Here is a 27,787-nt window from a genome sequence, read left to right on the forward strand (position 1 = left end):
GCTACGTAGCGACCGAGCGGAACGATCGCTCGGTCGCTACGTAGTGACCGAGCTTGGTCGAGCTCGGTCGCTACGTAGCGACTGAGCGGGATGATCGCTCGGTCGCTACATAGCGACTGAGCTTTTGCTCGAGCTCGGTCGCTACGTAGCGACCGAGCGGGACGATCGCTACGTAGCGACCGAGCTTGGCCGAGCTCGATCGCTACGTAGCGACCGAGCGGGACGATCGCTCGGTCGCTACATAGCGACCGAGCTTTGGCTCGAGCTCGGTCGCTACATAGCGACCGAGCGGGACGATCACTCGGTCGCTACATAGCGACCGAGCTTGGCTGAGCTCGGTCGCTACGTAGCGACCGAGCGGGACGATCGCTCGGTCGCTACGTAGCGACCGAGCTTGGCCGAGCTCGATCGCTACGTAGCGACCGAGCGGGACGATCGCTCGGTCGCTACATAGCGACCGATCTTTGGCTCGAGCTCGGTCGCTACGTAGCGACCGAGCCTTGGCTTGAGCTCGGTCGCTACGTAGCGATCGGGCAGGACGATCGCTCGGTCGCTACGTAGCGACCGAGCGGGACGGACGCTCGGTCGCTGCGTAACGACCTGTTTCGAGCTTTCGTCGGACATCTCGAGCTTGGCCGAGCTCGGTCGCTACGTAGCGACCGAGCGGGACGGACGCTCGGTCGTTGCGTAACGACCTGTTTCGAGCTTTCGTCGGACATCTCGATTCTTTCTTCCGTAAAGCTTTTTCGTAAGAAAGAGTCTATTTCGAAAGGTACTCTTCGGAGAAATTCTTATTTTCTTCCTCGGACGTTTTGAATGTTAAATTTGTCGTAACCGTTTTTGACCCCAACAGTTAGCCCCCCAGCCTGTTAGAGTTGTGACTCTAGCGGGCGGATAGATGACTTTGACAAGGTTAAGTGTGTTGGACGAAATTTACATTTAAAATTCCGCGGAAAAAAGTTGTCGAGACGACATTCCGAATCCATACTTCTATAAGTAGTGAGCTCTTGTCATTCATTTTCTTCACACCTTCCCTTCTTCATTCCTTCAAAAACCTCTCTAGTTTCTTAACTTTCCTTTCAACATGTCTTCCTCCCAAGGTGATAAGAAGGATTCTGACGTCGAGATGGGTGAGGCCACTTCTCCGGCTCCGGTTCCAACTTCTCCGGTGGAAGCGCCGGCTTGTGTTGCCGGTCATCTTTCTTTCCGAGAGAAACTAGTTCGTCGCCAAGCCGAGAAAGAATTGGCTCAAACTGGCTCCGAGTTTCCGTCTTCTTCCGCGCAGGTCGTTGCCCCGTGTCATGGGGCCGACGTCGCGGCTCCTCTCCCGCAAGCCCTACCTGCAGGATCTTCCACGACTCCGATCCTCGTCGAGGACAAAGAGAAGGCCGCTGACTCTATGCCTCCGCCTCCAGCCAGAAAAGAAATCGTTCTGGCATTGCGTGCTCCTAGCGCTGTCCTGGCTACTCAGCCTAAGAGTCGGAAGAGGAAACTTGCCAAGAGCGGTGACGGGGAGACTTCGCAGCGAGGTGGGTCGAGCCTAGCATCGGGACTTCGCGGAAAGGTTTGTTTCTTGTTTGAATTCTCGATCGTCTTTCGTGCATTCTTTTCACGGACTTAGTCTTAAGAATTTTTACCGTTCGCAGTTCATATCGTTGATCGATGGGATGATCAGCGAATGTGGTTCTGAGACCATTCGCCTTTCTGGGGAGTTGGCGGAGCTTCAGGGCAGATGGTCCGAAACCAAGGCTATGTTGACGGCTGTCGAGGACTCTCACTCTGCGAAAGTGTCGAAGCTCGAGGTTGCGATAGGAGAGCTTGAGAGGGACCTTGGGAAGACGGCGAGTTCCTTGCTTAAGGAAAAGAAGGCCAGGAAGGCCAAATCCTTGGAGGTGCGTCGACTCCAGCGTCAGATCGAGAGTGACGCGGGACTAGCGCGCCGCGGGGTCCAAGAGGCTACGGATGCCCTTCGTGCGGAGTTTCAAGCTCGTTTGGCGAAGATTTCTGCTTCCCTGGGTTCCCTCGAGTGTATCCGGAGCAGGGATTTCGCTTTGGCGACGATTGAGGGCGGGATGGCCGTGGTTCGGTCGTTCCAAAGTGAGACTCCCCCGACCTTGGAGGCCGAAGAGCCCCGACTGTCCGGCTGCAAGGGAGATATGGCGGCCGAGGATGGAAATTTCAGTCTCATCCTGGCCGACCTGAAATCCGCTTGCTTCCTTCCGACGTGTTCAGAAGACCCAGAGGGGAAAGACCCGATGGTCGGAGAGAACGGAAGCGACGCGGCTCCCGGCGCGGACGAGGCAGCGGGTGAAGAGGGGGCGTAAGTTCTGAGGGTGACTTGGGTTAGATCTCTTGCGAGAGATTTTTTTTTTATGTTTTTATGTTTCGGCCTTGAATGGCCTTGTTTGTATTTCGGGACTGGCCGTGTGTGGCTTTGAATCCCTGCCGCTCCGCGGCTTTCTTTCTATAGTACGATAATCGGATAACGCTTTTTATGAGTTTGTGAATAGTGGGGAGGAAGGTGATGAGTTGTCGTCTCATATCCTTCTTCAATTGTGAAATGTTTCATTCGAGATCTGTTTCGAGAGTTCTTCCGCGAGATGTGAACTCTGCGGGGGTGCTGAAGGTGTCGAACATAAACATAGAGGCATGGTTTAAGAATCTCTTATCTTTCGATATCATGTATTTGAGATGTTAGAGACCAGTGCGCTGGGTTTAGGGCAAGACCTAGGTTTACTTTCGGTTTAAGGATTGTGCGGTGACTAACCAGCTATCGTTTTTCCTGTCGCGATTTCTTCCTGATTCGTATCGATGTAAAGTCCGCGATAGGTTCTCGGCTTATATGACTTGTTTGATACGAACCGAGCATCTCTCCGGAGACCGGAAGTGCTAGACCAAAATTTCGGATTTCTTTTATAGCGCTATTATCCTTGTGTCAGATGTAAGAGAGTCATCTCCGTGAGATGGCTATGTCTGTTTAGGACGTTGAGAGTTTGTTGTGATCAGCAACAAACTTAATGGTAAAAAATACCGTTTCGAGTCTTCGCGAAGAATATTTTTTGAGAAGATGTTAGTGCGTATGACTGTTTGGTCTTCCATGAAGGTATTTTATCGAGGAAGGAAATTTCGTCGAAGAACTAATCTTCAGGCGTCTGCGTCGTCTCGCGATGCTGAAGATTTGTTATTCTTTCGTATGCCGCGTTTCCTGCTTGAAACGTTCGCGGGCTTGAAGATATTTCGCGATGTTGCAAGGGTTTAGTCTTAGCCATGCGTTTGAAAAACATTCTAGTTTGACTACGAATGTTCGCAGCCAAAATTGTTGTTCATGTTTGGATGCTAATAGTTTTATTTGCGATCGAGGAATTATAACTGAGGTGTCGTGTAAATTTGTCCATGGGAACAAGCGTTTTCCTTCATAGTGCTTTGTGAAGTGTTGGCCTTCCGAGATGGATTTCGTGCATTTTTTAGGATGTTTCGTATAGCTCTAGAAGCTTTGTTACGAATTTTTCCTTACATGCCGCGTATTATGGTTAAAACGTTGCGGGATTAAAGTGAATTGTGGAGCGTATTGAACTTGGTCAATTTTCGAAAAGTTTAGATTTTCTGTTAACCGTTTGGTTGTTAGGACTTAGTTTCGTTATGAAGAATTTATCATATGATTTCCGACTGTGGGCTATACGATAATTTAGCATATCATATAACCGATTTTACGAAGGTCGTAAATCAGTGATATGTATACATATGTCAAAGTAGCATTGTTTCTGCGGGTTCTACGAGAAACGTTCCCGCTGTGATTTTGATCTTAGGTGAAAGTTGCTTGGAGTTACCCATGGAGTATTACCGAAGTTTATTTCAATACGATCTAGTCGCGGAACGTTTTTCATAGGTTTTTCGAGAGGATTCTCATGACACATTCGTTTCTTTGAACGAATTGGTCAAAAGTGGATCTAGCTAACCATCGGGAGGAAAGTGCTCCTTTTAATGTGCACGATGCTACATATATTCTCGAGTTTTCTTCGTCGCAAATGTTTACGATGCTTTTCCGTGACTTACTTGGTACAACGGAAACTGAAAGAAATGCTTTGGTGATTGAAGATTTCTCGTAGAAATTTTTAAAACGAAACTGGCTTTCTGAAGCCGGAAAAGGCTTCAATACTTTGGCTAATCGTCGAATTTCAGTTTGATATTGGTACAAGTTTTCTGTACGCATGATTGCGACAAGAAATGATGTATAGTTTTTGAGATTATGTTCATGATCGTCTGGATATGTTGCTAGCGTTTAGACGAATATTAAGATTGTCGTTTGCCTATTCTTGACGATTTGCAGAAGTTTTTTGAAGTTTGGGAGTATACGAGTATAGTATGCGTACCTACTCCCCTTTTTTTTTACGAAAGAAAAACGGTTGAACCGATACTTTGAAGGGTTGTGTACGTTTCCTCTTCTGATGTTTGGAATGATCGATAATTCGGGACGATTTATAGACGACGCTTGGACTGTGATTTGGTTGTTTCCACGTTGACGACTTGGGATATGTCGGTTCCGAGAAAATTGCCAGAAACGAATCGGTTTTAAGACGACGTTCATGTCTCTAACTTTTTCTCTCTTTAGGAAGCCAGCTTGATATGCGTGGCGATCGTTTCTCGACTTTCGGAGAGTTTAGATCGGTTTGCAAGATCTGGATGAACAATTATGGAACATTATGGATGAACAATTATGGAACGATCTCAGGTCCCAACATGCTACGCTCCCCCACTTGGGTCCAGCATAGGGGTGTCCTGCACGGCCTACCATACAAAGCCTCATATGGCGACATACCAATGCTTGTATGGAAGCTGTTATTATAAGCAAACTCCACTAAAGGTAAGTGTTTTTCCCAAGACTCTCCCCAGTCTAACACACATGCCCTTAGCATATCCTCTAAGGTTTTGATTGTCCTTTCAGACTGCCCATCCGTTTGAGGATGATAAGATGTGCTCATATTCACTCTGGTTCCCAAGGCCTTTTGGAAAGCCTGCCAGAAATAAGATGTAAATCTTGGATCCCTGTCCGAGACAATGCTTGCTGGAACACCATGCAACCTCACTATCTCGTCTAGGTACACTTGCACTATCCTGTCGACCCCATCCCCTTTCTTGATGGGTAGGAAATGAGCCGACTTGGTCAGCCGATCAACCACAACCCATACCGCATCTTTCTTATTCCTGGTCGTGGGAAATCCAGTCACAAAGTCCATTGTGATGTGATCCCATTTCCATTCTGGTATGGGTAGGTTCTGAAGTAGACCACTGGGAACCTGATGTTCTGCCTTCACCAGTTGACAAGTGGGACACTTAGCCACCCACTCTGCAACATCAGATTTCATCCTCACCCAATGGTAGTACCTTTTCAGATCCCTATACATTTTGTTCAGTCCAGGATGAACTGAAAACTTGGACTTATGAGCCTGTCTCATAATCTCTTCTTTGAGTTCCTTATCATTAGGAACACTGACCCTACCATTGACCAAGATGGTACCATTGTCAGTTGTCTGGTACTCAGTCTTGTCATTGGCGGCTACCTTCTTTAGATTTTTATCCAGGCCCTGAGCTTGCCTGATCCTGGTCAGGAGATCGGCCTGGTTCACCGCCTCCAATCCCAGTGGCTCATCTGAACCAACCAAGGTATTGAGGTTCAAGGACCTGATCATCCCTTCCAGTTCATCCGCCTCCCTCTCAGATGACACTTCAGCCTTTCTGCGGCTCAAGGCATCAGCCACTAGGTTAGCTTTCCCAGGATGATAAGCTATGTCCAGATCATAATCTGCAACAAATTCCATCCATCTCCTCTGCCTTAAGTTTAACTCAGGCTGAGTGAATATGTACTTCAAACTCTTATGGTCTGTGAGTATTTGCACCCTGGCACCATAAAGATATGATCTCCATATCTTTAATGCAAATACTACTGCAGCCATCTCCAAATCATGGGTTGGATAGTTACCCTCATGCTTCCTTAACTGCCGGGAAGCATAGGCTATCACCTTCCCATGTTGTGTCAAAACACAACCAAGACCAGTTATGGATGCATCCGTATACACCACATAAGGCTGATCAGCCTCAGGCAACACCAGGACAGGTGCATTAGTCAACATGTTCTTGAGTGCTGCAAAACTTTTCGCACACTCCTCAGACCATGTGAACCTCACGTCCTTGCCTGTCAGCTTAGTCATAGGTTGAGCTATGCTCGAGAACCCCTTGACATATTTCCGGTAATAACCAGCCAACCCTAAGAAGCTCCTCACTTCCGTAGCATTCTTTGGCTGTGGCCATTCCTGGATACATTTGATCTTATCTTGATCCACTGAGACTCCTTTATCAGACACCACATGCCCAAGGAATCCAATGCTCTTCTGCCAGAAGCTACACTTGCTTAGCTTAGCAAAGAGCTTCTGTTCTCTCAGGCGGCCCAACACCGCCCTAAGGTGTCTTTCATGGTCCTCCTTTGTCTTGGAATACACGAGTATATCATCAATGAAGATGATCACAAACTCGTCCAAGTATTCCCTGAAGATGCCGTTCATCATCTTCATGAATGCAGCAGGTGCATTGGTCAGTCCGAACGGCATGACCACAAACTCATAGTGACCATACCTAGTTCGGAATGCTGTCTTCCTCACATCACCTGGTGCAATGGGGATCTGATGATACCCAGAGGCCAAGTCAATCTTGGAGAACCACTTGGCTCCACGGAGTTGGTCCAACAACTCATCAATCCTGGGTAAAGGGTACTTGTTCTTCACAGTCACCCTGTTCAAACCCCTATAATCAATGCACAACCTAAAGCTACCATCCTTTTTCTTAACGAATAGGACTGGTGCTCCCCAAGGTGATACACTAGGGCGTATGAACCCCTTCTCAAGCAACTCCTCAAGTTGCTTCTTCAGCTCTGCCATCTCAGCTGGTGCCATTCTATATGGACTTTTTGATAACGGGACCGTTCCAGGTTCCAATTCAATGATGAATGGGTCAGCCCTATCAGGGGGAATGCCCTGTAGTGCCCCAAACACATCCTGAAATTCTCGAACCAACGGTATACCCTCTGGGTCACAGGCCCCTACAACCTCATCAGTGTAAATGGTAGCCAAAAAGGCCTCACAACCATTTCCAAGCATCCGTTCTACTTGGACTGCTGAAACCACCAAACTACAAGAGGTTGGCTTGATTCCTTGGTACTTGATCGGGGGTCCAAACTCATTCTCAAGTTGCACCCTTCCCCGGTGACAATCTAGAGTTGCCCGATACTTTCCCAACCAGTCCATGCCCAAGATCACTTCATGATGCTTAAGGGGGACAACAATCAGATCTATAGGCATCGGCCTATCCAAGATCACCACAGGGATGTCCTTAACCAGACCGAGTGAGTTCATAACTTGCCCTCCGGCCGCACTCACTCGTTCAGGACCATCCCATGTTCCATACTGGAACAAACCTTTTCCTATCATACTTGGACTCACAAAACTATGTGTAGCTCCAGTATTAAATAGTGTGTGTGTTTCCACACCACCAATACTTAAGGTCCCTACACAAGACCCGTCAAAGTATATCTATCCATCCTAGATTCCATACCATGCAATTCTACTGGAATTGTAAAAGTAGTTGTCTAGAGTGTTACCATTGATCGCTTGGAAAGGCCGAGCCCCATCCACATCCTTGGATAGCTCATACACACGAGGTGTGGAGGTCTGGCCTCGTCCCTGAACTGGCCTGCTAGCCTCCCCACGTCCCTTACTTTGGTTGCCTTGCAACTTAGGGCAGTCCCTGCGGTAGTGGCCCTTCTGGCCGCAGTGGTGACAGGTCCTGGACTCACCCAACGGACTTGGACAATCCTTGGCTGAGTGATCCATCTTACCACATCGAGTGCAGGCACCCATGGCCTTCCAGCACTCTCCACCGTGGTATCGTCCACACTTAGGGCACTCTGACCTACCACTTGAGGTTTTACCCTCCTCGGTCGAGTCCCTCTTCCTCTTCTTGTCACCACTCTGACCCGAGGATACCACCACACTCTTCAGCTTCTGCTTACCCTCCTCGGTGAGGTTGGTATCCAGCAAGGCCATCCTCTCAACCAACTCAGAAACCGTGGGGAACTTACAAACAGAACAGTAGGTTCGAAGTTCCACCCTTAGGCCTCGGATGAACCTTCGGACTTGAACCTTCTCATCCTCCAGTTCTCTTCCCACATACCTTCTGAGTCGGTTGAACTCTTCTTCATACTCACGAACAGTCCTCCGTCCCTGAGTCAAGTCCAGGAACTTGGACTCCAAACGATCCCACGCCTCAGCAGGAAAGTACTTATGGTTGAACTCAACCTCAAAGTCAGCAAAATGCTCAATGGTGCCATTGGTACGCTTGTCCAAAGCTAACCACCAGTTATGTGCATCTCCCTCCAGGAAGTGTACTGCTATGTCCTTCTGGTAGTCCTCAGGACAACGCGTGGACTTGAAGTTCCGAACCAACCGGGTTCTCCACTCGTCCGCCTCCATAGGATCAACACTTCCAGCAAAGTGTTTGGTTCCCAACTTGGAGATATGCTCCAGCACCTTCAGGTAGTCCATACCATGCACTGGCCTGACCGGTGGGTCTATCTCAATCACCTCGGCCACACGGCCAGCACCAACATCGGTCACTCCAGCAGCAACCCGAACCGGGGGATTAGCCTGTCCTACGGACGAGTTCACCAATGGTGTGAACGCCTGTGTCAAGGAGGCTATCTGAGCTCCCATGACCTGCATAGCTTCCACCAAGCCCCTTATGGTCGGCTCAATGACCTCCTCAGCACCAGTGACCCGAACATTGTTTGCATCAACATTCTGGCCACTCCCAGCACCAACGTTGGATGACCCAGTATCTTCTCCATGGACTTGCTCTTGTTGCTCGTCCACATTAGTTTCATTAACCTCAGTAGGAAGAGTTGGACCCACTGGGAGTCCGGTGGCATTATCCACCTGCTCCACCAGAGCCGGTAGCACTGTGGTTGGAATGGTTCCAGCTGGTAACACTCCGGTCTGTTCAGCACCATCCTGCCCCACTGCTCCAGACGCCCCAGTCGCCTCCTTTCCTTTCCGAGATTTATACCTTCTTGTTCCCTTAGGAGTTACAAACACAAACAAAAGGTTAGTCCACAACTGAACACACAAACCTCAATCACTCCTAAGTTAATCAGTAGAAAAGATTACTTAGAACCCAACTATCTCACCATGAGTCCAAACGGCCAAGTGTGTGGTGAACCAATAACCCAACAAATCCTAGAATCAAGAATGCTCTGATACCAACTTGTAAGACCCGATCCTGGATTCCTCAATCCAACCAGACCGCGGCCTCACCAAACAATGCAACCAATTCCATCTTTCATATTCAAGTTCAAGTGTTAAATAATTCTAAGTCTTTTTCAGAGTTTTGAGGTTCCAACATTCACACTTAAACAATCAAGCATCAACTAATGAAAATAGATACTTCATAGATATTAACCAAGGTTCATACATCATTCATCATCCTAAATAATAGAATACATACTAGAATCGCATAAGTTCACAAGTTGCACAATAGGCTACAATAATCACACAATTTTCAGAATCAACCCAATCACCACACATCTTCCCATGGCCGCGGTCCTCATGGTGCTTTTCCCTTACCACGGTCCATTTCTGGTCCTGGATCCAACACAAACAACCACACAATCACAAGGTTAGATTACAAAACAAGAATCAAATCACATTGCATGGTCGGATCCAATCTAGTCAAGAACAATCATCAAAAATGTCAAATCTGACCCCTTTAAAAAGAGATCCAAATACCAAATAAAATTCATGATAATTCATGATAATTCAGAAGAAAAATATTCCCATAAACAGATTCAGAAGAATCGGCTCAGATCATAGTGATCTCGGCCATGAACAGCCCACACAAGAACAAGGGACTTTCTTGGAAATTGGATCAGGCCAAGGCCTTAGGATCAATGAATCCTTTCCTGTAACAACATAAACCATTCCAAAGCACAACATATAAGAAGAAAACAGAGTAGAAGAAGTCAGAGTAAGGAGTAGCCAATCGATCCAAACCGGCCAGGCTCACACGGCCATCATCCGCGGCCTTGTCCGGTTACTCTTGGCCACACCTCTCACCTTAGGAGTTCGGTCTCCAGGGGCGACTTCCTTCTCTTTCTCCTTTGCCTTCTCCTTGTCTTTCTGTCTCAAATCCATCCTCTTGATCACACGCCCAAACACACCAGGAACACTCAAGAACAATCTCTTGGATCAAATCGGCCGATCCAAAGTTTCTGTCTCTCTTTCTCTCTTGAATTTTTTCTGTGTTTCTCTCTGTGTGGAATGAGTAAAAACCGACCAGAATGATCAGAAATGAGAGAGAGAAGACGATTTAAACTGTCCCCAACCGCCTGGGCGAACAGTTACCAAAATCCCTTCCTTTCTTCCCAAAACCGTCCCATAACCGTCCCATAACCGCCCTTGGCGGTTTCTCCCCTTTTCTTCCTTTGGCAAATCGATCACTGAGCCTCAGCTCACACTCTGGGAGCTTGCCCGCTCCCTATCCCAAGCCTAAGACCCATTTGGTCGAACCGTCCTGCACCCGGACCATCGGCTCGCCCAGTAACCGTCCCGGACTCGCCCACACTGATCCGAACCAGAACGCACCGTTCACTGGATTGAGCTGACCCCCAGCTGTTCCCAGCTGATTGAGCTAGCCCACCAGCTCCTGTGAGCTGAACAGATCATGGTGAACTGATTACCAGCTGAACCGAGCTGATTGAACTCAAACCAACACTCGTCCAGCTGCCTAAACACTCACCCAGCCCCTTTACCCTTATTTCCATCGTATCCTGGTTAAGTCTCTGCTGACTGATGCCCTTAACCTTCATTCAGGGCCATGATACGCTTGTCTCAAGGTCTAATGACCTGACTGGTGCGTCTCCCCGCACCATGGCCCGTCCGGCCGATCCTATCTAGGATCGGGGACATGACATTACAGGTCGCTACGTAGCGACTGGCGGCCTGACAGGTCGCTACGTAGCGAGTGGAAGCAGGACAAGAAGAGTCCTACTTGTTTTCGTCGTAAAATCTCAACGGAAACTCCGATTGAGACGAAACGAAAAGCGTTTCGATGAGGATTCAAAAGAGAACCCAAAGGAGGACCTTTCTGAGGCCTTACAGGTCGCTATGTAACGACTGACTGCCTGACAGGTCGCTACGTAGCGAGTGGAAGCAGGCCAAGAAGAGTCCTACTTGTTTTCGTCGTAAAATCTCAACGGAAACTCCGATTGAGACGAAACGAAAAGCGTTTCGATGAGGATTCAAAATAGAACCCAAAGGAGGACCTTTACGAGACCTTACAGGTCGCTATGTAGCGACTGACGGCCTGACAGGTCGCTACGTAGCGAGTGGAAGCAAGCCAGGAAGAGTCCTACTTGTTTTCGTCGTAAAATCTCAACGGAAACTCCGATTGAGACGAAACGAAAAGCGTGGTGATGAGGATTCACAAGAGAACCCAAAGGAGGACCTTTCTGAGGTCTTACAGGTCGCTACGCAGCGACTGACGGCCTGACAGGTCGCTACGTAGCGAGTGGAAGCAAGCCAAGAAGAGTCCTACTTGTTTTCGTAGTAAAATCTCAACGGGTACTCCGATTGAGACGAAACGAAAAGCGTGGCGATGAGGATTCACAAGAGAACCCAAAAGAGGACCTTTCTGAGGCCTTACCGGTCGCTACGTAGCGAGTGGAGAGTTGGCTTGAGCTCGGTCGCTACGTAGCGATCGAGCAGTATGCGTGCTCGGTCGCTACGTAGCGACCGAGCGGGCACACCGCTCGGTCGCTACGTAACGACCGAGCAGTGTGCGTGCTCGGTCGCTACGTAGCGACCGAGCGGTGTGCGTGCTCGGTCGCTACGTAGCGACCGAGCAGTGTGCGTGCTCGGTCGCTACGTAGCGACCGAGCAGTGTGCGTGCTCGGTCGCTACGTAGCGACCGAGCAACCTGTGCATGCTCAGTCGCTATGTAGCGACCGAGCTAGGTAATCGTTTTGTTGTGTTTCCTTTTTCCGCGATTAACCTAGGGGTTTTTCAGCGGTTTTTGGGAGAACAAGTTTTATTCTTCCGAAATGTCAACGGAAAACGTGTTTTGGTAAAACCCTTACGCATCGAGATTTCTTTTGTTCGGTAATGAGCCAAACTTACGGGGTTTGATAAGATTTATCATTTCCCTTTTCGTTTAGAAAGAGAAATCGCGAGCTTGTTTTAGTGCTCTTCCTGTGCCGGAAGGTCGCAGCAAGGCTTTCAATTTTGTTGAACATAGGAGCAGTCAGTGCTGCGAGTTTGTCTTTCATATATCCAGAAATAGTTTCGATCAAGCGTTTTGTGGCCATGAGTAAGAGTAATCCGTAACCGCCCCTCCTTCTAGCGCCAAACTGTGGGAACCGAAATTCGCACTGTCGATTTTCGTTTAAATATGGAAACTAGGAAAACCCTAATTTCCCAGACAAGTGATCGAATATATGCGAAAATCATGAAAAGATAACAAACGAGTTTAGAGAAAACAGTAGATCTTATTTCGAGTCCGCGTAAGAGCGTTGCGATCATTACAAGGGATCATAAAAGCTTTGGCTGCAATGGCTGTCAGCGAGTTACTTAGTTCTAGCAGCCTAAAAGCTCAAACCTAGTTGAGTCGCAGCTCGATAACAAAAGACAAAAAAGATATATAAAAGGTTTTTGATTGATTTCGGACTGAACCTTGTTAAAGGCTGCCTACGTACCCCTTTCGAGGATCACGCCTGACGTAGTTCAATTGATAGAGCTGGACAAGAGATCGAACCGCCTGGGCGAGTTCGTCTAGTAATTGAGTGCCAGTCATAGAAACTGAACTTGTCGAGAATAAAGCCTAAAGTTTCTAAGTGCAGAGAATTCCGAATCCAAAAAGCTCCCCTCTGCTCCTCGCCTAGGACTCCTTATATACTAGCTCCAAGGTTGGTTTACGCTTTTACTCTTCTGCTCTTAAGCCGTCATAGCATAAAAATGGAGATATTCCATTTTTCCCGATCTTCACAATTATCTTCAAAACTTCCGTATTTATCCGCGGAAACTTGACATTTATCCTTCCTCGTGGGCCAAGCGTGAACCATGCTGTGGTTCACGGGCTTTTGGTTAGGAAAAATCATAGGATGGGCCTCGAGTCGTGTTTTAGGTCCCTTTGGGCCGTCTTCCGACTCGACACGTTTACTACAAGTTTTCCGCGGTTTCTAATCCGCGAAGTTTGATCGATGAATTAGAATAGCGGGAAACATGGACTGAGCTTGCTACGGTCTTCGGGAGATAGCATTCGAAAGTTTGACGAGAATGCAAGGACTGGTGTTGTATCGATGTTCGGAAAGGTTCAATCGCTACACAGCGACCGAACTTTGGCTCGAGCCCGGTCGCTACGTAGCGACCGAGCGAGACGAGTGCTCGGTCGCTACGTAGCGACCGAGCTTTGGCTTGAGCTCGGTCGCTACGTAGCAACCGAGCGGGACGATCGCTCGGTCGCTACGTAGCGACCGAGCTTTGGCTCGAGCTTGGTCGCTACGTAGCGACCGAGCGGGACGATCGCTTGGTCGCTACGTAGCGACCGAGCGGGACGATCGCTCGGTCGCTACATAGCGACCGAGCGGGACGATCGCTCGGTCGCTACGTAGCGACCGAGCGGGACGATCGCTTGGTCGCTACATAGCGACCGAGCGGGACGAGCGCTCGGTCGCTACCTTGGCTTGAGCTCGGTCGCTACGTAGCGACCGGGCAGGACGATCGCTCGGTCGCTATGTAGTGACTAAGCGGGACGGACGCTCGGTCGCTGCGTAACGACCTGTTTCGAGCTTTCGTCGGACATCTCGATTCTTTCTTCCGTAAAGCTTTTTCGTAAGAAAGAGTCTATTTCGAAAAGTACTCTTCGGAGAAATTCATATTTTCTTCCTCAGACGTTTTGAATGTTAAATTTGTCGTAACCGTTTTTGACCCCAACAAAGGTCCCTATAAAATCGAAAAAGTCGTCCGACCAGGTTCTTACGAAATAGCCAACATGCAGGGCATAAAAATCCCTAGAACCTGGAACGCGATGCATCTCAAAAAATACTATCACTAAACAAACCAACTCGCAATCACTGAACTACGAGACGGCTTGATCTCCGCAAGGAGTACGTAGGCAGTTTGTCGAAAGGCAAATTCAGCTGTCCCCCATGCTTTTGGTGTTTTCGACTTATCAAAACATCCTCACCCGTAAAATCAGAACGAGGTCTTCGGAAATTAGTCGGCCGCTTAGGAGAAGCAACCTTTAGCATCGCGAGACGTTGCAAAAGATGCCTCAAAGTTTATCTCTTTCGAGCGAACGAAAGCTCCGTCACAAAAAGACATATATATATGCACACACTAACACTTATTTTGCGCAAAATATTCAAAACAGCAGCACGCGCCACCAAGTCCGATGCTGATCACATCGAACTCACAAACGTCCTAAACAGACATAGCCATCTCACGGAGATGACTCTCTTACATCCGACACAAGGATAATAGCGCTATAAAAGAAATCCGAAATTTTGGTCTAGCACTTCCGGTCTCCGGAGAGATGCTCGATTCGTATCAAACAAGTCATATAAGCCGAGAACCTATCGCGGACTTTACATCGATAGGAGTCAGGAAGAAATCGCGACAGGAAAAACGCTAGCCGGTTAGTCACCGCACAATCCTTAAACCGAAAGTAAACCTAGGTCTTGCCCTAAACCCAGCGCACTGGTCTCTAACATCTCAAAGACATGATATCGAAAGATAAGAGATTCTTAAACCATGTCTCTATGTTTATGTTCGACACCTTCAGCACCCCCGCAGAGTTCACATCTCGCGGAAGAACTCTCGAAACGGATCTCGAATGAAACATTTCACAATCGAAGAAGGATATGAGACGACAACTCATCACCTTCCTCCCCACTATTCACAAACTCATAAAAAGCGTTATCCGATTATCGTACTATAAAAAGAAAGCCGCGGAGCGGCAGGGATTCAAAGCCACACACGGCCAGTCCCGAAATACAAACAAGGCCATTCAAGGCCGAAACATAAAAACATAAAAAAAAATCTCTCGCAAGAGATCTAACCCAAGTCACCCTCAGAACTTACGTCCCCTCTTCACCCGCTGCCTCGTCCGAGCCTGGAGCCGCGCCGCTTCCGTTCTCTCCGACCATCGGGTCTTTCCCCTCTGGGTCTTCTGAACACGTCGGAAGGGAGCACGCGGATTTCAGGTCGGCCAGGATAAGACCGAAATCTCCATCCTCGGCCGCCATATCTCCCTTGCAGCCAGACAGTCAGGCCTCTTCGGCCTCCAAGGTCGGGGGAATCTCACTTTGGAACGACCGAACCACGGCCATCCCGCCCTCAATCGTCGCCAAAGCGAGATCCCTGCTCCGGATACACTCGAGGGAACCCAGGGAAGCAGAAATCTTCGCCAAGCGAGCTTGAAACTCCGCACGAAGGGCATCCGTAGCCTCTTGGATCCCGCGGTGCACTAGTCCCGCGTCACTCTCTATCTGACGCTGGAGTCGACGCACCTCCGAGGATTTGGCCTTCCTGGCCTTCTTTTCCTTAAGCAAGGAACTCGCCGTCTTCCCAAGGTCCCTCTCAAGCTCTCCTATCGCAACCTCGAGCTTTGACACTTTCGCAGAGTGAGAGTCCTCGACAGCCGTCAACATGGCCTCGGTTTCGGACCATCTCCCCTGAAGCTCCACCAACTCCCCGGAAAGGCGACTGGTCTCAGAACCACATTTTTTGATCATCCCATCGATCAACGATATGAACTGCGAACGGTGAGAATTCTTAAGACTAAGTCCGAGAAAAGAATGCACAAAAGACGATCGAGAATTCAAACAAGAGACAAACCTTTCCGCGAAGTCCCGAGGCTAGGCTCGATCCACCTCGCTGCGAAGTCTCCCCGTCGCCACTCTTGGCGAGTTTCCTCTTCCGACTCTTAGGCTGAGTATCCAGGACAGCGCTAGGAGCACGCAACGCCAGAACGATTTCTTTTCTAGCTGGAGGAGGAGGCATAGAGTCAGCAGCCTTCTCCTTGTCCTCGACGAGGATCGGAGTCGTGGAAAATCCCGCAGGAAGGGCTTGCGAGAGAGGAGCCATGACTTCGGTCCCATGACACGGGGCAACGACCTGCGCGGAAGAAGACGGAAACTCGGAGCCAGCTTGAGCTAGCTCTTTCTCGGCTTGGCGACGAACTAGTTTCTCTCGGAAAGAAAGATGACCCGCAACACAAGCCGGCGCTTCCGCCGGAGAAGTTAGAACCGGGGCCGGAGAAGTGGCCTCGCCCATCTCGACGTCGGAATTCTTCTTATCACCTTGGGAGGAAGACATGTTGAAAGGGAAGTTATGAAACTAGAGAGGTTTTTGAAGGAATGAAGAAGGGAAGGTGTGAAGAAAATGAATGACAAGAGCTCACTACTTATAGAAGTATGGGTTCGGAATATCATCTCGACAACTTTTTTCCGCGGAGTTTAAAATGTGAATTTCGTCCGATACACTTAAACTTGTCAAAGTCATCTATCCGCCCGCTAGAGTCACAACTCTAACGGGCTGGGGGGCTAACTGTTGGGGTCAAAAACGGTTACGACAAATTTAACATTAAAAACGTCCGAGAAAGAAAATAAAAATTCCTCCGAAGAGTACTTTTCGAAATAGATTCTTCCTTACGAAAAAGCTTTACGGAAGAAAGAGTCGAGATGTCCGACGAAAGCTCGAAACAGGTCGTTACGCACCGACCGAATGTCCGGTCCGCTCGGTCGCTACGTAGCGACCGAGCTCGGCCAAGCTCGGTCGCTACGTAGCGATCGTCCCGCTCGGTCGCTACGTAGCGACCGAGCTCGAGCCAAAGCTCGGTCGCTACGATCGCTCGGTCGCTACGTAGCGATCGTCCCGCTCGGTCGCTACGTAGCGACCGAGCTCGAGCCAAAGCTCGGTCGCTACGTAGCGACCGAGCGATCGTCCCGCTCGGTCGCTACGTAGTGACCGAGCTCAAGCCAAAGCTCGGTCGCTACGTAGTGACCGAGCACTCGTCCCGCTCGGTCGCTACGTAGCGACCGGGCTCGAGCCGAAGTTCGGTCGCTGTGTAGCGATTGAACTCTTCCGGACATCGACAAACATCAATCCATGCATTCTCGTCAAATCTTCGAACGCTATCTCCCGAAGACCGTAGCAAGCTCAGTCCACGTTTTCCGCCATTCCAACTCATCGATCAAACTTCGCGGATGAGAAACCGCGGAAAATTCGTAGTAGACGTGTCGAGTCGGAAGACGGCCCAAAGGGACCTAAAACACGACTCGAGGCCCATCCTACGATTTCCTAACCCAAAGCCCGTAAACCGCAGAACGGTTTACGCTTGGCCCACAACGAAGGATAAATGTCAAGTTTCCGCGGATAAATACGGAAGTTTTGAAGATAATTGTGAAGATCGGAAAAAATAGAATATCTCCATTTTTATGCTATGACGGCTTAAGGGCAGAAGAGTAAAAGCGTAAACCGACCTTGGAGCTAGTATATAAGGAGTCCTAGGCGAGGAGCATGGGGAGAGAACTTTTTCAGAGCAAACTTAGCACTTAGAGAAATTTAGGCAATTTTCCGTTTTTGTTATTTCGAGCTGCGACTCAATTAGGTTTAGCCGTCTTAGGGTTGCTAGAACTAGGAATCTCGCCGACAGCTCTCGAGCCCAGGCTTATACCTTGTTGTAAACGCTCATACGCAAATTCGGAATAAGATCTTCTTTGCTCTCTTTTTCGATTTATTATTCTTTATCGTTGTTATTCTCGTGTTCTGATTGCTTGACGTGTGGTAATTAGCAGATATCCGGGTCCTCTGGGAAATTAGGGTTTTCCTAGTTTCCTTATTTAAACGGAAATCGACAGTGCGAATTTCGGTTCCCACACACATCACCTGACGTTCCATATTTCCATGTTATTGAACTGGAGGAAAGCAGATAGAAAGGTTTCAGAAGTAATGGTATTCAGAGATTCAACGATGTCAAAGGAAGTATGTAGACCGCAGTATATGAAAGTTATGTGCGATGAAGAATTGGTTATCGCGAAAGTGTTTGCTCAGAAAAGAAAGAATTGTTTTAGAAAAGTTGGGGAAATCCGTAAATCTGTTATTTGGTATGTACCGAGTTGTTCAGAGTTGAAATGGTTATCTGTTGACCGGAACTTCTTTTAGTTATGCTACTAGGATAAGACCCGCGCCTTGCGCGGGATTAAGTTATTATTTTTATTATATTTTGGAGAATGAAACAATAGTTTGGCTTCATTTGGATTACGGGTGTTCAACCCGGATATCGGGTTGGTTTCGATTCGGTTCGGTTTTTTCGGTATTTGGTTAGTAAAATATAACTACTATTCTAAATTCATATTTATTTTGACTTTAGTCTTTCACATACTTTTGAAAGATTTCAACTGGACGATTAAATTGATCAGCCAATCTTGTTGCTTTAAATCATTAGTGTTTATATATATATGTATATATATATTATTTAGTTTGAATATTTATTAAATAAAAATTCATATGCGTTATATTTTATGATCATTTGTAACTTATTATAACAAAAAAATAATCTATTGATCATAAAATTTTCAGAGTGGGAATATTCAAATTTCTAATAATATATAGACGTTTTGAAAAATTCAAATATAACATATAAGAAAAAATATAAATGTTTTTATTATATATTTAATGTGATTTTTTAATATCTTTCAATAATATAAAATTAAAAAAAAAAAAACTAAGATACCAAAATTGTTATCAAATATTTATTATTCATAATAATTAATTTTCATATATACGTTAATCATATTAGGTAATTTCGTAGCTTCTAATTAAGGAAAGTGCAAAAAAAAATTTGGTAGATTATTTATCAATTCGAAAGTTAGTTTAATAAAAAATATAATGTAAGTCAAGATGGACCAACCTATTTTTCTAAGAATAGTATATTTTATATAGTCATTTATTAAATGAGAATTTATAATCATACAGTTCTATGATCATTCATATCATTTTATAACTGAATATTTAAATCATCGATAACAAAATTTTCAATGTGAAATCTTTAATAAGTTTATAATTTATAAATGTTTTTGAAAATTCATTGAAAGTTTTAATATTAAAATATTTATGTAATCTTATGGTATATAGTATAATCTATATATATATATATATATGTAAATATATATGTGTTATTATTAAATGATATTTTTTACTCATATGGTTTTAAAATAATGTGTATCTTCTTATAATATTAAATAAAAGTTCATATTAATACAATTTTATGATCATTTATAACTTATTATGACAAAAAAATAATCTATTGATCACAAATTTTTCAGATTGGGGATCTTCAAATTTCTAATAATTTATAGACGTTTTGAAAAATTCAAAATATAACATATAAAAAAAATTATAAATATTTTTATTATATATTTAATGTGATTTTTAAATATATTTTAATAATATAAAATTAAAAAAAGAACTAAGATACAAAAATTGTTATCAAATATTTATTATTCATTATAATTAATTTTCACATATACGTTAATCATATTAGGTAATTTCGTAGCTTTTATTTAAGGAAAGTGCAAAACATTTTTTGGTACGTTATTTATCAATTCGATAGATAGTTTAATAAAAAGTGTAATATAAGTTAAGATGGACCAACCTATTTTTCTAGGAATAGTATATTTTGTATAGTTATTTATTAAATAAGAATTTATAATCATACGGTTCTATGATCGTTCATATCATTTTATAACAAAATATTTAAATCATCGATAACAAAATTTTCAATCTGAAATTTTTAATAAGTTTATAATTTATAAATGTTCTTGAAAATTCATTGAAAGTTTTAATATTAAAATATTTATGTAATCTTATGGTATATAGTGTTTAATATATATATATATATATATATATATATATATTTATTTTATTATTAAATGATATTTTTTACTCATATGGTTTTAAAATCATGTGTATCTTCTTATAATAAAAATGTTAAACCATTGATCATTAATTTTTAACATAATAATTTTAATAGTTTTAGTCATTTATTGTCGTTTTAAAAAATTCAAAGTATAACATATACGAAAAAATCTAAATTTTATTTTTATAGCTAATTTGATTGTTTAATTTATTTTAATAATATAAAATTAAACAAAAAATGATGGAGGAGATATACATTGTTATCAAATCTTTATTATTAAGCTCATTAATTGTCATATATATATTAGTAATTTATGGTAATTCCGTAGATTTTATTTAAGGAAAGAAAATATCATATCATATCATTATATCATATAGTTTGACCAACTTATGTATCTAACAACATATAAAAATCAAATGTGGACCTACTTATTTTTCAATTGAATGTAATTGACTACCTAATTGAGTGCCACCTATGCATTGGGGCCTCTTTTAATTAATACAAAATTGATGTTACATCTTTTCAAATGTTCCTCAATTAATATATAAGGGATTGGTGAGCCGATTTTGCGTAATCTTATATCAGACCCAGTATGATAGAACTGCTGAGACCAGAAAACTTGTAACCCTATTTAGCCTATCCTAAAGGTCCTTTGTGGATAGGTGAGCACCATATCAGAAGATTGGAGAAAAAGAAAAATTTGTAAAAGTTCAAGTATTTGGGGAACCATCAGTTGTTTTGACACGGGCAGATGAGGATAAGTTCAGAGTTGGTTATCTTAAACTTCTTGCAGAGACTCCAGTGTTCAGTAAAAGTCTGTACAGCTATGTTTTGAGAGTTCGGCGACGAATTCTTTTAAGGGGGGAAGAATGTAATAACCCTTACGAGCCAGTTAATTTTTGGTTGAGAAAAACTCCGCTCGACCAGTTTGGAGTTGGTCGATCAGATTTAAAAATAAAGTCGACCCGGTGAATTAATACCTCGAAGGGACTGTCTTGTGGTCGAAAGGCCTCTCATTGATAGTTCTGGTAGAGTGTTAATCGAATTTTATTTAAGCTAGGCAAGCTTAGTTGAAAGCAAGACGAGATTCGAAGGATGAGAAATTTTAGTCGAAAATTGTCCGAAATTGTCCTTAAGTTTCTTAACTAAATTCCGACCAGTCTAATACCTTCACCAGCTATTCTTCTTGCTTTCTCAGTAAATCAGTCACATGATCTGCACCTACCTGCTTGCTTGCTTCACTAAAGTCACATGAAAGTCACAAGCTGCTTGCTTGCTTGCTTGCTTTGGTTTAAGTAAACCCTCACCTGAAGCAACTTCTTATGTTATAAAACACCATCTTCTCTCCTCTGGACGTTCATAACCTGCAAGAAAAACCAGAGAAAAATTCAGAGAGAAAGAGAGAAAGAAGAGAGAAAAATTTGTGAGAAAAACTAGTTCAAAAATTCAGAAAAAAAAATTCAGAGAAGAGAATTAAGCATGGACAAACCTTTCTCACCATCCTGTGACTTTATCCAGTGTGTTCTGGTGTGGTTAAGAGCTGAATGTTTGGTGTCCAAGAGTTTAGAATCACCCATGTTCTTCAGCCTTTGATTTTGATAGGTAAGATGATTGTGGATCAGTTTCTGTGAGAAGTTTTGTTGGTTTGCCTACACTGGAGATAAATTCTGAATAAATCCAACCATGGATTCTTGTGGTGTTGATCAGGTTAATTCGTGGTTAGCTTGAAGAGAGACAACCAGTCAAGTTTAATTAGTTGAGTAAAACCGATAAGCTTCAGCTTCTTGATTCAGCCATGTTTTGATGAGAACCAATTGCTGTATGTTGGTTAACCTGTCAGGATCAGTTGTCTAAGGTCTTGTTCTCTCAGTCTTGGTTGGTTTATGATTTAATCAGTCTCATAGAACCAGTAGACGAACTGATAAGAATTATGGGAATTAAACCGAACTGATTTTATCTTGTTTAGAACTGAATTGAGCTGAGTATGTTCTGATCTGATCTGAGCCGAACTGTCTATGGTCTGAAATTGTCTTAAACTGATGTCGTCTGAGTATAACCGAGTTAAGCTGTTGGGAACTGATTAGAACCGGAGTTAGCTGAGCATGAACTAAGCTGATATGAACCGAGTTAAATTGTTAAAGCTTGAACCGAGCTGAACATGGTATCAATCTGTCTTGAACCGAACTGATATGAGAGAACTGAACTGAAATATTATCAACTGAGTTGAGTTTCTTCTTGAACCAGACTAGTGAACCTTATGTTCCAACTGTTATGTTTTGAATTCAGATGGCCAAGGAGAGTATTCGGATCAGCCGGATCCATGTGATGGTTCTGAACCGAGAGTGATCCAGAAGTGAAGTGTGATTAGCTTGAGCTCGAGTCTAGTCTTCCTTAGCCAATCTCATGGATTTAAAGGTGAGTCTAGATAGATGATGAATGAATTATGAATGAGTATGCATGATTGCATATTGAATATGGTTGATTAATTAAGAATTAATCATGAATTAATTAAGGGATAATCATTGATTAATTAAGGATTAATCATAGATTAATTAAAGAGTAATTATGGTTGATTGATTAAGTATTATTCCTTGATCTATATTTATATATGAAGTATTTATCTAGTTTAAATACTTAAGAATTAATAAGAATTATTCTTTGAGGTTATCCCGAGCCTTAATACTTGTTCTCAAGTACTAATCAATAAGTATTCTATTAATAAGTGTGAATCATGTGAAGTCTTATTGTATACTCACTCTTCTGAAAGTTCCGCATTGCCGTGAATTGGTCCTGCGATATGGATCAAGGTCATGAAGACACGATGATGGGGTCGCACCCTGGAGGCCGTGTAACTGCATGCAGCGTTTGATGTTCTATCTTGGAATATCTGATGGAGATGATGGTTATATTTATTCCCCGTTAGGCTCGGTTAGCCTTGGTGGTTTTCCGGGTTTAGCATATATATATATTATGAGTATGAGTGATTGGCGGGTATTGTGGAGGTGATGTTTAAGATAGATTCACATGGATGGATTGAGAGGCGCTACAAAAAAAGATGGATATTGTGACTAATTTTTGTGTCAAAATAGTTTGTCACAATGTTGTGACTAATTGTTAACTAACTTGTGACCAAGTTATTACGTTACAAAATAGTAACTATTTTGTCATAATATTGCAACTGAATGTTAAGTAACAAAAGAATGTCACAAATGATGACGAATTAGAGACAAAAATTTGTCATAAATATTTCTATAAATTATGCGATCAAAATGCTATTAGTTTTACGATTTCAATGTCTAAAATTATGTCATCAATGTAACTGTTATGAAAAATCATATATTTTTTTACATATGATGAAATTAAGCAATAAAATAAAATCTATCCTATACTAAAAGGAAGATATAATCAAAGGAGAGTGTGTCCACGTAGGCATTTTAATTCCATCCAATTAGAAACTTCCGTTTCTCCACGTCACTTCAGCTCTCCGTAATACCTTTGCGTAGAAGAAGCCCATTTAATTTTCCACATAGGCCCAGTTTTTGGTTTGCACGCCTCCAACCCTGATACGGCATAATCGATGAACTGAAATTCTTCTCTCCTCTGCGTGCGATGGAGATTTGGTGACCTATGCGCTTCATCTCACTATCTGAAACGGTCTGAGTTATGGCTTCGTGTTTAATCCCCTTGATTCTCGCCCATGGTGAGGCTTTGAATGTGCTGTCTAGATCTAAAAGCCTGTGTGTGTTGGGTATAAATATAGGTGAGTATTGCTCTTCTTGAACTCATCTATTCTCATATCTCTTATATAGCATACTAATTCACGGCTTAATCGCTAACTCAAGGGTGTTCTTCTCCAATCTGAAGTTCGGCAAGTGTTCCTCCGCTAGGCTGTTGTGGATCTGGGAATTTGATGGCCTAAACCAGCATGATTACAGATGCATTTAATACCCCCTTTCGATTGAGCTCATCACTACGATAAGAAAGTGTTTGGTTTCATCCAAGGATATGAGCGTGTCTTGGATACTGGTACGTCATTGTTCCATTTACTTTTTCTTTTGTTAATTTATACTTCACAGTGATTTATTAATTCTTTGTTTTGATGTGATTCCCTAGCTTGCTTTGATCACAGAGGTAAACCAGAACATCCGGACTTTACACTCGAGAAAGATGGAGCCATATGCGTAAGTAGACATTCTAAAGTATCTGTATGATGCAAGGATCTCAGAGTCTGTTTGTGAGGCCTGCTGCATTTTGTTTCTGTCGCAGACCAGAAGAAGAACGTTTGGCAATGGAGGTGTGTTTATGCATCAAATAACTAAAGTATCTCTCTTTCACGGCTCTCTGACTCCGTAAGCTCCTAATCTGACCCTTGGGTTATCATGATATGAGATTCTCAATTACTGTTTGGAGTCTTTATCTTTTTCAAAGTTGTGCGTAGTCTTGAGGTGTTAAAGGTATGATTGTATTTACTTTTTCCTCCTGCTATTGAGTAGTACTAAATAATAAGATTTTATTTTGTTGTTTTAGTTTCTCTGTGAATATAACATTGTAAATGTCTTCACTTGGTATCAAGGTCATCGAGAAAGAGAGAGTGTACCAATTGTAAATTTATTGTGCAAAAACATTTATTTATTTATTTTTATACAATTTTTTAGTAATTAACAATTGTTTTCATATTTTTTAGTTTCCTGAAAAATACATGTTTTCATTGGTCTAATATGTTACTTAACTCATAGAGATGCTAATGATTTTATATATATAAAAGATGCCTTAGGCCAGTGCTTCACTTTTTTCTCACGTAAACACGGTACTGTGCAATACAAGACCAGATACAAACCGTTGAGAATCACGTAAAATATTTTAAATATGTTTAAAAATTCATCATCCCAAATTAACAAAATTATTGGAGTTCAACGACAAACAAGAAAAAAATATATTTCTATCTATCTTCATTATACGTATTGTTAATTGATAAATTTTTGGTTTCATACAATTTAACTTTATTTTCAAATATAAAAAAATAACTACATTGAACAAAAAAACATTTAAAACAATATTATGCACTTACAAAATACTACAAAACATTAAATTAACAAATAGAAAATTAAAAAATAAAAACAAACCATTTACACAATCCTAAACAAATATATCTGAGTTTCAAAGGCGTAGATTATTTACGTCATCTCCAACCCAACTGCAAAATACTATTTTTTACACTAAAACACTCTCCAACCCAACACTAAAAATCACACCATTTTAGTGTAACACTATAATTTTACACCAAATTTGGTGTGACACTATTCACCACACTAAAATACTATTCACTACACTAAAACACTATTCACTTATTTTATTAATAAATTATATTATTAAAAACGAAAATTTAAATAAATTATATAAATATAATATTATAAAATAGCTTTTAGTGTGAAGTTTAGTGTTGTGGTTGGAGGTGAATTTGTTTTTAGTGTTGAAACTACACTAAAATAGTGTGGTTTTGACACTAAAATAGTGTTATGGGTTGGAGATGCTCTTATGCGTTAACAATATCATCTTTGATAGTAAACAAATCTTAAATAATTAAAATAAAATCTCTTAAGCCACATAGTGTTAATATATACTTTATCCATTTCATATATTATGTCATTTTATGTTTAAATTTTATTTCATTATAAGTGTTGTTTTCCTTTTCCAATGCATATATTAATCAAAAATTTTCAGTTTTTACCATTATTTTTAATTTATTAATTACCAAAGCAATGTTTTAAATATGGACACATATATAAAGTTTAATAGATAAACTGAAAAGAAGTGTGAAATTATTTTTACTTCGTTTTAGCTTCTGTTGTGATTAACTAATGTCATAGTGGATTTTGTTCGGTTTGGTATTGAAAATGGATTCAAACCAGAATTTAACTTTGAAATAACATTACAATTCAAATTCTCTCTTTATATAAAAAAAAATATAATTTGTATTTGTATATTATGTTCGTTAAATTTATTAAATTAAAATAAATAATATTTTTATTAAATCCGGTTTAGTATGGTTCCACTACACTAGCAAATGCCGTAACAGAAAGCTTTTTTTTGAAACACATTTTTTTTGTTTGAAACACTGCCGTAACAGAAGCGAAGTCTACAATAAAATCAACATACACAGTACACACACTAATGATCAACGTAAGTTTTTTGATGAAGAAAATATTATAACATTTAAACTGCTGAGTTTTGGAAAACAATATTAAGAAAGGTTGTAGATTTAAAGGGGGAGGATCCATTGAATTACTTGGTAGTTAGAAACAAAAATTAGAAAAAATTATAAGTGAAAGCTTTTTTTTTTAAACACATTTTTTTTGTTTGAAACACTGCCGTAACAGAAGCTAAGTCTACAATATAATCAACATACACAGTACACACACTAATGATCAACTCATTCATGTAATATGGTCCAGATAATTAATGCTCCGTAAGTTTTTTGATGAAGAAAATATTATAACATTTAAACTGCTGAGTTTTGGAAAACAATATAAAGTAAGGTTGTAGATTTAAAGGGGGATGATCCATTAAATTACTTGGTAGTTGGAAACAAAAATTAGAAAAAATTATAAGTGAAATAAAATACATCTATAGTCCAACAAATTAAACACCATAACTAAAATTTAATTAATTTTTGTTCATTTTGTTTATCACCTTATATATATATATTCCAATAACAAAAAAAAAAATTGGATACTGAAATTAAAAATTCGTAAGACAAGAAACAATGAATTTTTTTTAAAAAAATTATAATAATATATCTATTTTTAATAGATTATACTATTTTATATTAAATACAAAATATATAATCAAAATTAAAATTTAAACAAAAAAACCCGGGCGTAGCCCGGACCGACCCTAGTATATATTAATCATGTAAAGAGTTGGTAGAACAATAATGGCCTAGCTATTAAACTTAAGCACATAATTTTTTAATCAAATATATGACAATGATTTAATAGAATAAAAATATGTGCCACATTAAGCAAAAATAAAAAAACCTGTGAACGTTCTATACTTCCATTATAAATTTGATGACCTAAATATGGGGAAATCTGTTATTAAGCTTTGAAAAAAAAAAGATATCTATTTACCTTAGATAAGAATAAAACAATTTTTTTTCAATCAATAGTTATCACAAACGCAAACACGTGAGTTTGGAAATACAAATAATTTTATATTTTTTGTTATTAAATAATTTTGTAACAAATCCTCAATATATAAAAATATTTCACCACAAAAAAAAGTCTTTTCTTTTTTTCTTCCATAGCTGCAAAATCCTCACGTCGTCTCCTCTGATGGTTTTGTGAATTCTAAATTTACATAATGAGTTCAAGTGGCGATATTTTCTCTTCAAGAAGTTGGATGTATAAACGAATTAATCAAACAACTAATGAAGTTTCTGAAGAATTTTGTCAAGTTTTAGAGGTCTTCATGAAATTTGCTATGAATCAGCCATTGTTTATCGAGACTGGTAAACTTTTTTGTCCATGTATTAAATGTGAGAATGGAAAATTAAGCAGAGAAACAACCGTCTCCAGTCATCTATATAACAGGGGGTTTATGCTTAATTACTGGGTTTGGATTTCTCATGGAGAAGATTATGATATTTTGAACAACAATAGTCATGTGGCTGGAGAAACTTCGAGAGATGATTTTCAAACAGAGCAAGAGAATCCTTATGTGGACATGGTTTCAGATGCATATGTTCAGAACATGGAAGAAGAACCTA

The 27,787-nt window shown here is 41.9% G+C and overlaps 1 long non-coding RNA gene and 1 pseudogene across 1 annotated transcript; both read left to right on the forward strand.

Annotated features, from left to right (window-relative positions):
* Positions 1 to 27,787, forward strand: part of LOC111210824 — a 90,922-nt pseudogene that overhangs the window by 8,428 nt on the left and 54,707 nt on the right.
* Positions 22,961 to 24,666, forward strand: LOC125592494. The gene is made up of 2 exons (XR_007328433.1): positions 22,961 to 24,045; positions 24,133 to 24,666. It is a non-coding gene; the product is annotated as an uncharacterized LOC125592494 (long non-coding RNA).

Source organism: Brassica napus, chromosome A3 (genome assembly GCF_020379485.1).
Source record: "Brassica napus cultivar Da-Ae chromosome A3, Da-Ae, whole genome shotgun sequence".
Classification (NCBI taxonomy): Eukaryota; Viridiplantae; Streptophyta; class Magnoliopsida; order Brassicales; family Brassicaceae; genus Brassica; species Brassica napus.